Raw genomic sequence first — 11,934 nt, forward strand, 5'->3', positions numbered from 1 at the left:
TCCTCCCTCCAGAAGTGAGACCCCTCCAACCTGGGTGCCAGGATGAGATCCACAGGGTGCTGCACCCCGGCTCGAGGAGATTCCCCCCTCCAGGGGCTAGAACCCTCCACCCTGGGTGCCAGGGGAGCTCCTCAGGCTGCTGCAGCCAGGGTTGAGGAGACATTCCCCTCCAGGGGCAAGACCCCTCTAACCTGGGTTGTGGGGGAGCTCAGCATGCCTGCAGCCATGGTGGATAGGACTCCTGCATCTAGGGTGGAGACCTCTCCAACCTAGGTGGTGCTGGAAGGAGCTCTGCAAGCTGCTGCATCCAGAGTCCAGGGCACTCCCTTCAAGGGTCGAGTGGTCCTCCCCCTCCATGGGCGAGAACCCTCCACCCTGGGTGTTGGGGGAGCTCAGCACACAGCTGCAGCCAGGCCTGAGGGAACTCACCCCTCCAGGGGCGAGATCCCTCCATCCTGGGTGCCTGGGGTCGCTCCACATGACACTGCAGCCAGGGTCGAGGGGAATCCCCCCATTAAGGTCGAAATCCCTCCACTAGGTGCATGGAGGAGCTCCCCATGCCGCTGTACCACCCAGACTGGAGAGAACTCCCCCCTCAGGCGTGAGACCCCTCTACCCTGGGTGCCTGAGGTCACTCCACATGCCACTGCAGCCAAGGTCAAGGGGAATCGCAGCTCCAGCAGCAGGACCTCTCCACTCTAGACACCTGGGGGAGCTCCTCATGCTGTCGCACCCAGGTACCAAGGAATTTTCCCTTCCAGGCCTGAGACCCCTCCATCTAGGGTGCCGGGCGGGGTTGGGGGGAGTTCCGCATGCCACTGCACGTAGGCTTGACTGGACTCCACCCTCCAGGGGTGAGACCCCTCCACCCTGGCTGCCTGGGGTTGCTTCCCAGCTGCTCAACCACATTCCAGTGGACTCCCCCCTCTAGGGGGTGTACCCCTCCACCCTAGGTGCCCTGGAGAGCAGAGCTCTGCATCCTGCCGCAGCCAAACAAGAGGGTACTCCCTACTCCAGAGGCGAGACCCCTCCACCTTGGGTGTCAGGGGGAGCTTCCCAGCTGCTGCAGCCAGGTTCAAGGGTACTCCCCACTCCAGGTGTGAGACCCCTCTTCCCTGGGTGCCAGGGGGAGGTCTGCATACCTCCGAAACCCGACTCCAGGGGACTCCCATCTCCAGGAGTGGGACCCCTACACCCTGGGTGCCTGAAGGAGGTCCTTACTCCACCCCAGCCAGAGTCGAGGGCATTCCCTTCTCCAGGGGAGAGACCCCTCCACCCTGGGTGCCCAGAGGAGCTTCTTACTCTGCCCCAGCCAGGGTCCAGGGCAGTCCCCCCTCCAGGGGCAAGACCTCTGTGGGGGGATCTCTGCACGCAGCCGCAGCCAGGGTCCAGGGGACTCCCTCCTCCGCGTGCGAGGCTCCTCCACCCTGGGTGCAGGGAGGAGCTCCTTACTCCGACCAAGCCAGGATCCAGGACAATCCCCCTTATATGGGCGAGACTCCATCACCCTGTGTGCTAGGGAGAGCTACCATGGTGGAGGGGTCTCAGGATGGTATACCCAGGTTCCAGGGGACTCCCTTCTCCAAGAAAGGAACCCTGCCACCCTGGGTACCAGAGGGAGCCCCTCAGGATGCTTCACCCAAATTACAGAGGACTCCCCTCTCCAGGGTCATGACCCCTCCACCCTGGATGCCAGGGGGAGCTCTGCATGGCACTTCAGCCTGACTCCAGGAGACTCCTTTCTCCGGTAAGGAGACCCTGTCACCCTGGGTGTCAGGGGGAGCTCCGCATGATGCAGCACCCAGGCTCAAGGAAACTCCCCCTTCCAGGTGCGAGACCCCTCCACCTTGGGCACCGGGGAGGGGGGAGCTCAGCATGCAGCTGCAGCTAGACTCCAGTGGACTCCTCCCTCCAGGGGCAAGACCCCTCCACCCTGGGTGCTAGGGTGAACTCCTCAGGCCACTGCACCCAGGCTCCAGGAGACTCCCACCCCATAGGGGCCTGACTCCTCCCTGGGGACCAGTGGGAGCACCACAGCTGCTGTGACTCCCAAATCCTGGGGCATGACCCCTACAATTTGGGTGCCTGGGGGAGCTCCACACACCAAGGCAGCCAGGCTCAAGGGGATTCCCCCCTCCAGGAGTGAGACTACTCCAACCTGGGTTCCTTGGGAGCTCAGCACACCTTCAACCAGATGGAGGGCACTCCCCACCCCAGGGGCGAGAGCCCTCCACAGTGAGTGCCAGGGAGAGCTCTGCATGCTGCTGCAGCCAGGGTCCAGGGCACTACTTCCTCCAGGGGCCAGCTCTGCTCGTCTCTGCACCCAGGCTAGAGGGGAAGCCCCCCTCAGGCATGATATGTCTGGGTTCTGTGGAGAGCTCCGTATGCCAATGCACCAAGGTTCAAGGAGAATACCCCCCTGCAGGGGCGAGACCCCTCCACCCTGGGTGCCTGGGGGAGGTCTGCATGATGCTGCAGTCAGACTTGAGGGGACTCCTTTCTACAGGGGCAGGACTTCTCCTGGATGCCAGGGTGGAGCTCAGCAGGCCGTGGCACCCAGGCTAGAAGAGACTGGAAGAGACTCCCCCTTCAAGGGGTGAGACCCCTGGGTGCCAGTGGGGAGCTCTGCATGATTCTGCACCCAGGCTCAAGTGGACTACCCCTCCAAGGACGAGACTCCTGCACCCTGGGTGACTGGGGTAGCTCTGCAGACAACCACACCCAGGCTCCAGGAGACTTCCCTATTCCAGGGGCGAGGCTCCTATACCCTGTGTGCCAGGGGGAGCTCTGCACACTGCAGCAGCCAGGGTTGATGGGACTCCTCCCGCCAGCAGCGGGACCCCAACACCCTAGGTGCATCCGGACTCCAGAGGACTCCCTTCTCCTGGGGTGGGATCCCCTCAACCCTGAGTGCCTGGGGTAGCTCCGCAGCCACTTCAGCCAGGGGTGGGATTCCCTTCACCCTAGGTACCCTGGGGAGCTCTGTATGCTGCCGCAGCCAGACTCCCTTTTACAGGTGCGGGACCCCTCCACCCTGGGTGCCAGAGGGGAGATCCACAGGCTGCTGCTCCCAGGCTCGAGGAGACTCCCCCCTCAAGGGCCGAGTCCCCTCCATCCTGGGTGTCAGGGTGATCTCCGCATGACACTGCAGCCAGGCTTTAGGAAACTCCTGCCTCCAGAGGCGAGACCCCTCGACCCTGAGTGCCGGGGGAGCTCCTTATGCTGCCCAAGCCAGGGTGGAAGGCACTTTCTCTTCCAGGTGCGAGACCCCTCCACCCTGGGTTTTAGGGATAGCTCCCTCCAGGGCAGGACCCCTTCACCTTAGGTGTGGAGGGGAGCTCTGCACAATGCTGAAGCCAGATTCAAGGGGACTCCCATCTCAAGGGGCGGGACCACTTCACCTTGAGTGGTGATGAGGGGTGCTCCGCAGGCTGCAGCACCCAGGCTTTATGAGACTCCCCTCTCAAGGTGCGAAATCCCTCCACCCTGGGTGCTGGCGTTGGGGGTGGGGAGCTCTACACGCAGACACAGCCAGGGTCTAGGGGTCTCTATCCTTCAATGGCAGGATCCCTCCAACCTGGGTGCCAGGGGGAGGTCAGCACGCTGCTGCAGTCAGGGTGGAGGGTACTCCCCCTCCAGGGGCGAGACCCTTCCACCCTAGGTGCCCAAGGGAGCTCTGCATGCTGCTACAGCCAGACTGGAGGAGAATCCTTTCTCCAGGGGCATGACCCCTCCACCCTGGCTGCAGCGAGGAGCTACTCAAGATGCTGCACCCAGGCTCAAGTGGACTCCACCCTCCAGGGACGTGACCCCTTCACACTGGGTGACTGGGGAAGCTCCGAAGGATGCAATACCCATGCTCCAGGAGGCTTCCCCACTGCAGGATGAGGCCCCTATACCTTGGGTGCTAGGGCAAGCTCTGCATGCTGCTGCAGGCATGCTTGAAGAGATTCCCCCCTCCAGGGACAAGACCCCTCCACCCTAGGTCCAGGGGAGCTGCATCCAGCTGCATCCAGTTTTGAGGAGACTCCCCCATCCAGGTGCAAGACCCCTCCACCCTAGGTGCAGGGGGGCGGGAGCTCTTCACAAAGTCTCAGCCAGACTTGACGGGATTCCCATCTCCAGGGACGGGACCCCTTCACCCCGGGTGCAGGAGCCAGGGGAACTCCGCAAGCCTTCACAGACAGGGTCGATGGGACTTCCCCCTCCATGGGCAAGATCCCTCCACCCTGGGTTCTGTGAGTAACTCCGCACAACCATGAAGCCAGGGTCGAGGGGACTCCGGCCTCCAGGGGTGATACCTCTCCACCCTGGATGCCAGGAGGAGCTCCTTATTCTGCCCTAGCTAGGGTCGAGGGCACTCCCCTCTCCAGAGGCAAGACTCCTCCACCCTGGGTACCAGGGGGAGCTCCATATGCTGCCCCAGCCAGGACTGAGGGCACTACCCCTCTAGGGAAAAGACCCTTCACCCTGGGAGCCTGCAGGAGCTCTTTATGCTGCTGCAGCCAGGGTCAAGGGCACTTCCCACTTTAGGGGCCAAACACCTCCACCCTGGGAGCCAGGGGGAGCTCAACACACTGCTGCAGCCAGGGTCAAGGGCACGCCCTGCTTCAGGGGGGAGACCTTTCCACCCTAGGTGCCTGGGGTAGCTTAGCATGCCACTGCAGCCAAGGTAGAGGGTACTTACCTCTCCAAGGGGGAGACCCCTCTGCTGTAGTAGCCAGGGGAGCTCTGCATGCTGCAGCCAGGGTCAACAGCACTCCATCTCCAGCCAGGGGCAGAATCCCTACACCCTAGGGGCAGGGGGGAGCTCAGCATGCTGCTGCAGCCAGTCTCCAGAAGATTCCCTTTTCCAGGGGCAGGACCCTTCCACCCTGGGTGCCAGAAGGAGCTGCACACTCTACTGCAGTCAAGGTTGAGCGCACTTTGCCCTTCAGGGAAGAGACCCCTCTAACTTGGGTGCCTGGGGGAGCTCCTAAACCTCTGCACCCAGTGTCTAGGGCACTCCCCACTCCAGGGGCGAGACCCCTTCACCCTGAGTGCCAGGTGGAGCTCTGAACTCTGCTGCAACCAGAGTCTAGGGTACTCTTCCATCCAAGGGTGGGACCCCTCCACCCTAGGTGCAGGAGGGAGCAATATATGCTGCTTTAGCCAGACTCCACAAGACTTCCTTCTCCAAGGGCAAGACCCCTTCACCCTGGGTGCCAGGGGGAGCTCTGCACTCCAGCTCGATGGGACTCCCACCTCCATGGGCCAAACTTCTCCATCCTGGGTGCTGGGGGGAGCTCTGCATGCTGCTGCAGCCAGACTCCAGGGTATACTCTTCTTCAGGGGAGGGACTCCTCCACCTGGGTGCCAGGGGGAGCTCAGCATGCTGCTGAAGCCAGGGTCAAGGGCACTCCCTTCTCCAGGGGCGAGACTCCTCCAACCTGGGTCCCAGGGGGAGATACACAAGCCACAAAAGCCAGGTTCCAGGGTACTCCTCTCTCCAGGGGTGACCCCCCCCCCCAGCCTGGGTGCAGCAAGGAGCTCCACTGGCTGCAGCATCCGGGGTCAAGGGACTCCCCACTTCAGGTGAGATACCCCTCCAACCTGGGTATCTGGGAGAGCTCTGCATGCCACTGCCCCCAGGCTCAAGGGGACTCCCTCTTCCAGGGGCTAGACCCCTCCACCCTGTGTGCCTGAGGGAGCTTCTTAAACCGCCCCGCCAGGGTGGAGTGCACTCTCTGCTCCAGGGGCAAGACCCCTTCACCTTGGGAGCTCTGCATGTTGCAACCAGGGTCGATGGCACTTCCTCCCACAAGGGGCAAGACCTCTCCACCCTGAATACCAGGTGAGGACTGCAGGCTGCTACACTTAGGGTCCTGAGCACTCCCCACCTCCAGGGGCGAGACCCCTCGACCCTGGGTGCCAGGGGTAGCTCAGCACTCTGCTGCAGCCAGGGCCAAAGGGACTTCCCCCTCAAGGGGCGGGATCCCTTCATCCTACGTGCCAGGGGGAGCTCTGCATGCTGCTGCAGCCAGACTCCAGGAGATTCCCTTCTACAGGGGCGGGACTTCTCCACCCTGGGTGTCAGGGGGAGCTCCTCAGGCTGTGGCACACAGGCTCTAGGAGATACCTCCCTCAACGGGTGAGATCCCTTCACCCTGGGTGTCAGGGGAAGCTCCAAACTCCTGTGCATCCAGGGTTGAGTGGACTCCTGCCTCCAGAGGCGAGATCCCTCCAACCTGGGTGCCAGGGGAATCTTCACATGCCACTGCAGCCACGGGTGAGGGGACTTCACCCTCCAAGCATTGTACCCCTTCAACCTAAGTGTCCAGGGAATCTGTGCATGATGCCCTAGCCAGACTGGAGGAGACTCCCTTCTCCAGGGGCAGAACCCTTCCACCCTGGGTAAGTGGGGGAGCTTCCTAGGACACTGCACCCAGCCTCCAGGAGACTTCCCTACTCCAGGGGCGAGGCCCCTATACCCTGGATGCCAGGGTGAGCTCTGCATGCTGCTGCAGACAGGCTCGAGGGGACTTTTTCCTCCAGGGGCAGACCTCTACATGCTGCTGCAGTCCTGGTCTAGGGAACGTCTCCATCAAGGGGTGGGACCCCTCCACCCTAGGTGCAGGGAGGAGCTCTGTATGCTGCTGCAGCAGCCAGACTCCAGGGGACTCCCTTCTCAAGGGACGGGACCCTGCCACTCTGCCAGAAGGAGCTCTGCAACACGCTGCTGCAGCCAGGATCTAGGGCAATCCCCCATCCAGGGGGAGACCCCTAAAGCCTAGGTGACAGGGGGAGCTCCACACGCCACTGCAAGCCTGGTTGAATGCACTTTCCCCTCCAGGGGGAGACACCCCCACCTTGGGTGTAGGGGGTGCTCTGCACTCAGCTCAGCCATGATCCAGAGGACTCCCCCCTTCAGGGGCAAGACCCCTCCACCCTAGGTGGTGGGGAAGCCCTGCACACCACAGCAGCCAGTCTTGAGGGCACTTCCCATTCCAGGAGCCAGAACCCTTCTCCCTGGGTGCCAGGGGGATCTCTGCAAGCCGCTGCACCCAGGTTCGACTGGACTCCCCCCTCCATGGGTGAAACCTCTTGATCTTGGGTGCTGGGGGAAGCTCTACATGCTGCTATAGCCAGACTCCAGGGGACACCCTTCTCCAGGGGCGGGGCTCCTCTACCTGGGTGACAGGGAGAGCTCAGGACTCTGCTGAAGCCAGGGTCAAGTCGAGGGCACTCCCTTCTCCAGGGGCGAGACCCCCTCAACCTGGGTCCCAGGAGGAGGTCCACAAGCCACAGAAGCCAGGGTCCAGGGTACTCCTCTCTCCACGGGGGGTCCCCTCCACCCTAGGTGCAGGAAGGAGCTCCACATGCTGCAGTAGTCAGGGTCAAGGGGACTCCCCCCTCCAGGTGAGATAACCCTTTAACCTGGGTGCCAGAGAGAGCTCCACATGCTGCTGCATCCAGGCACAAGGGGATTCCCTCATCCAGGGGCGAGAACCCTCCACCCTGGGTGCCTGAGGGAGGTTATTATGCCGCCCCAGCCAGGGTGGAGTGCACTTCCCTCTTCAGGGGCTAAACTCCTCCACCCTGAATGCCAGGTGAGGTCTGCAGGCTGATGCACCCAGTGTCCAGGTCACTCCCCCCTCCAGGGGCGAGGCCTCTCCACCATGGGTGCCAGGGGGAGCTCAGCATGCTGCCTCAGCCAGGGTGGAAGGGACTTCCCATCCAGGGGCAGACCCCTTCACCCTAGGTACCCTGGGGAAATCTGCATGCTGCAGCAGCCAGACTCCAGGAGACTACCTTCTACATGGGTGGGACCCCTCCACCCTGGGTGGCAGGGGGAGTTCCTCAGGCTGTGGCACACAGGCTAGAGGAGACTCCTCCCTCAAGGGGTGAGATCCCTGCACCCTGTGTGTCAGGGGAAGCTCCAAATGCCACTGCAGCCAGGGTTGAGGAGACTCCTGCCTCTAAGAGTGAGACCCCTCCAACCTGGGTGCCAGAGGGAGCTCCGCACACTGCTGCAGCCATGTCAAGGGGACATCCTCCTCCAGGTGTGGGTCCCCTCCGACATAAGTGCCTAGGGAATCTCTCCATGCTGCCCTAACCAGACTGGAGGAGACTCTGTCCTCCAGGGATGGGACCCCTTCACCCTGGGTGCCAGGGGAGAGTTCTGCATGATTCTGCACCCTGGCTCAGTGGACTCCCCCCTCCACGGATGACAGCCCTCACCCTGGGTGACTGAGGGAGCTCCACGGGCCACTGCGCCCAGCCTCCAGGAGACTTCCCCACTCCAGGCACGAGGCCCCTATACCCTGGGTGCCAGGGCTAGCTTCTCAAGTTGCTGCAGCCAGACTCCATGGGACGCCTTTCTCCAGGGGCAGGACTCCTCCACCCTGAGTGTCAGGGGGAGCTCAGCATGCTGCTGAAGCCAGGGTGGAGGGCATTCCCTTCTCCAGGGGTGAGACCCCTCCAACCTGGGTCCCAGGGGGAGTTCCACAGGCCACAGAATCCAGGGTCGAGGGTACTCCTCCCTCCTGGGTCGGGTCCTCTCCACTCTGGGTGCATCAGGGTCAATGGTACTTCCTCCTCCAGTGGTGAGACCCCTTCACCCTGAATGCCAGGTAAGGTCTGCATGCTGCTGCACCCAGGATAGAGGGCAATCCACCCTCCATGGGTGAGACCCGTTCATGCCCAGAGAATCTGTGCATGCTGGGGTAGCCAGACTGGAGGAGACTCCCTTCTCCAGGGGTGAGACCCCTTTATCCTGGGTGATTGGGGGAGCTCCACAGGCCACTGCACCCAGCCTTAGGAGACTTCCCCATTCCAGGAGGGAGGCCCCTAAACCCTGGGTGCCAGGGCAAGCTCTGCTTGCTGCTATAGACAAGCTCCAGGGGACTTTCCCCTCCAGGGGCGAGGGGTTGCCAGGTTGTCCCCATGCTGCTGCAGCCTGTTTCAAGGGGACTACCCTCTCCAGGTGGGAGGCCTCTCCACCCTGGGTTTCAGGGATAGCTCCCTCCAGGGTGGGACCCCTCTACCCTAGGTGCGGGGGTGAGGGAGCTCCACTTGCTGTCGCAGCCAAGGTGTAGGGGACTCACCCTTCAATGGCAGGACCCCCTAAAACCTGGGTGCCAGGGGAAGCTCAGCACGTTGCTGCAGCCAGACTCCAGGGGACTGCCTTCTCCAGAGGTAGGACCCCTTCATGCTGGGTGCCAGGGGTAACACACCACGCTGCCACAGCCAGGCTCGAGGGCACTCCCTTCTCAGGGGTGAGACTCCCCCTATCTGGGTGACCAGGGGTGCTCCACATGCAGCTAAAGCCAGGGCCAAGTATACTCCACCCTCTAGGAGAGTGACACCTCAACCTGGGTTCCAGAGGTAGCTCCCCAAGCCACTGCAGCCAGGCTCAGTGTTCTACTCCCTCCAAAATGGAGACCCCTCCAACCTGGATGCCAGGGTGTGCTCGGCACACCACCTCCACCGCACTCAGGCTCGAGGGGACTCCCCCCTCCAGGGGGAGACCCCTCCACCCAGGGTCCCTGTGGGAGCTCTGCAAACCACTGCAGCCAATGTCGAGGTGATTCCTTCCTCCAGGGACGAGACCCCTCCACCCTGGGTGTAAGGGGGAGCTCCTCATGCTGCTGCAGCCAGAGTTGAGTGGACTCCCCATACAGGGGTGGGACTCCTTTACCGTTGTGTACCTCGGGAGCTCTGCACGCCACACCGCAGGCAGAGTTGAGGGGTCTCCTCCCTCCAGGAGCCAGACCCCTCCACCCTGGGTACCTGGGGAGCTCCGCACACCACTGCAGCCAGGGTCAAGGGGACTCCCTCCTCCAGGGGCGACCCCTCCATCCTGGGTGCTCACCCTGCTGCAGCCAGGGTCGAGAGGACTCCCTCCTCCAGGGCAGAAAGCCTCCATCCTGGTTGCCAGGGAGAGATCCATATGCTGCCCCAGGCAGGGTCAAGGATACTCCGTCTCCAGGTGAGAGATTCCCTCCAACCTGTGTGTCTGAGGGAGCTCTACACACCTCCTCACAAGGATGGAGGGGACTCCTCCCTACAGGCGCAAGCCCCCCACCCCCACCCCCGGCACCTTGGGTGCCAGTGGGAACTCCGCACACCAGAACACTGCTGCAACCACGTTCCAGGGGCGAGACCCCTCCAACCTGGGTGCCAGAGGGAGCTCAACACACCTCTTCAGCCACGGTTGATCTGAACTCCCTTCTCCAGGGGCAATACCCCTCTAACCTGGGTGCCTGAGGCAGCTCTGCAAGCGGCCTCAGCCACGGTCCAGGGCACTCCCCACTCCACGGGCGAGATCCCTTTAACCTGGGTGCCAGGGGGGAGCTCTGCACACCACTGCAGCCAGGATCCAGGACACTCCCCCTTCCAATGGGGAGACTCCTCTAATCTGGGTGCCAGGGGAGCTCCACACATGGCTTCACTCAGGCTCCAGGAAACTCCTTCCTCCAGGGAGGAGACCCATCAACACTGGGTGCCAGGGGGAACTCCACAAGCCACCGCAACCAGGGTGAAGGGCACTCTCCCATCCAGGGGTGACCCCTGCAACCTGGGTGCAGGTGGGAGCGCTGCACACCAAGTTGTATCATAGTGTGAATTTCAAGTCAGACAAGATATAACTATCATCTGCCTTTTACTTCCTTTCTGGGTTTTGCATAATTTTCATAATTTTTACTTTTTAGGACCCCTGAATTGGGGAATGTGATATCTAACTGGAATGCCAGTATTCTAATTTGTATCTGCCTCTGTTTATAGATTCTAATGCTGTTCTTATCACAATCATGTGGGCTGTTCTTTGGGAAAGAACCTACTCACTGCAGCACAGTTTAGGTTCTTATCTGGTGTTTAAAATCTTGATTACTTGAACTATCAACTTACTATTGGTTTTCCCTCTACAGAAAAACAGAACTCTGCAGATATCTGCCAATAAGGACTCACTTTCAATAGACTTACTCCCAATAAACTCTGATGGCTTCCTTGGGACCACCTCCAGTGACCAGAAAGGACTTGTATTATGTTTCTACAACATCTGTTATCATGTAAAAGAGAAGAGAGGCTTCCTATTTAAACAGAAAATAACTGAGAAAAGGATACTATCAGATATCAAGTATGTGCATGACCTTTTTTAAAAATTAAATTATTTATTTATTCTAATTTGTTATACATGATGGCAAAATGTGATTCATTTCACATTGTACATATAGAGCACAATTTTTCAAGTCACTGATTGTACACAAACTATTTTCACATCATTCGTGTCTTCATATATGTACTTAGGGTAATGATGTCTAACTCATTTCACCATCTTTCCTATCCCCTTCCCCCCTCCCTTACCCTTACTCCCCTTTACCCTATTTAAAGTTCCTCCATTCCTCCCATGCTCTCAGCCATTGCCATTGTGAGTCAGCATCCTCATATCAAAGAAAACATTTGGCCTTTGGATTTTAGGAATTGGCTTGCCTCATTTAGCAATATATTCTCGAACTCCATCCACTTACCTGCAAATGCCATGATTTTATTCTCTTTTAATGCTGAGTAATATTACATTGTGTATATATACCAAAGTTTTCCTATCCACTCATCTACTGAAGGGCATTTGGGTTGGTTCCACAATGTAGCTATTGTGAATTGTGCTGCTATAAACATTGGTATGGCTGTGTCCCTGTAAGATGCTTTTTTTAAGTCCTTTGGGTATAAACTGAGGAGTGGGATAGCTGGGTCAAATATTGATTTCATTCCAAGTTTTCCAAGAAATCTCCATACTGCTTTCCAGAGTGGTTGCACCAATTTGCAGTCCCACCAGCAATGTATGAGTGCGCCTTTTCCCACACATCCTAGTCAACACTTATTGTTGTTTGTATTCTTGATAGCTGCCATTCTGACTAGAGTGAGATGAAATCTTAAGACTAGTTTTGATTTGCATTT

This window comes from Ictidomys tridecemlineatus, chromosome 9 (assembly GCF_052094955.1).
Source record: "Ictidomys tridecemlineatus isolate mIctTri1 chromosome 9, mIctTri1.hap1, whole genome shotgun sequence".
NCBI classification, from domain to species: domain Eukaryota; kingdom Metazoa; phylum Chordata; class Mammalia; order Rodentia; family Sciuridae; genus Ictidomys; species Ictidomys tridecemlineatus.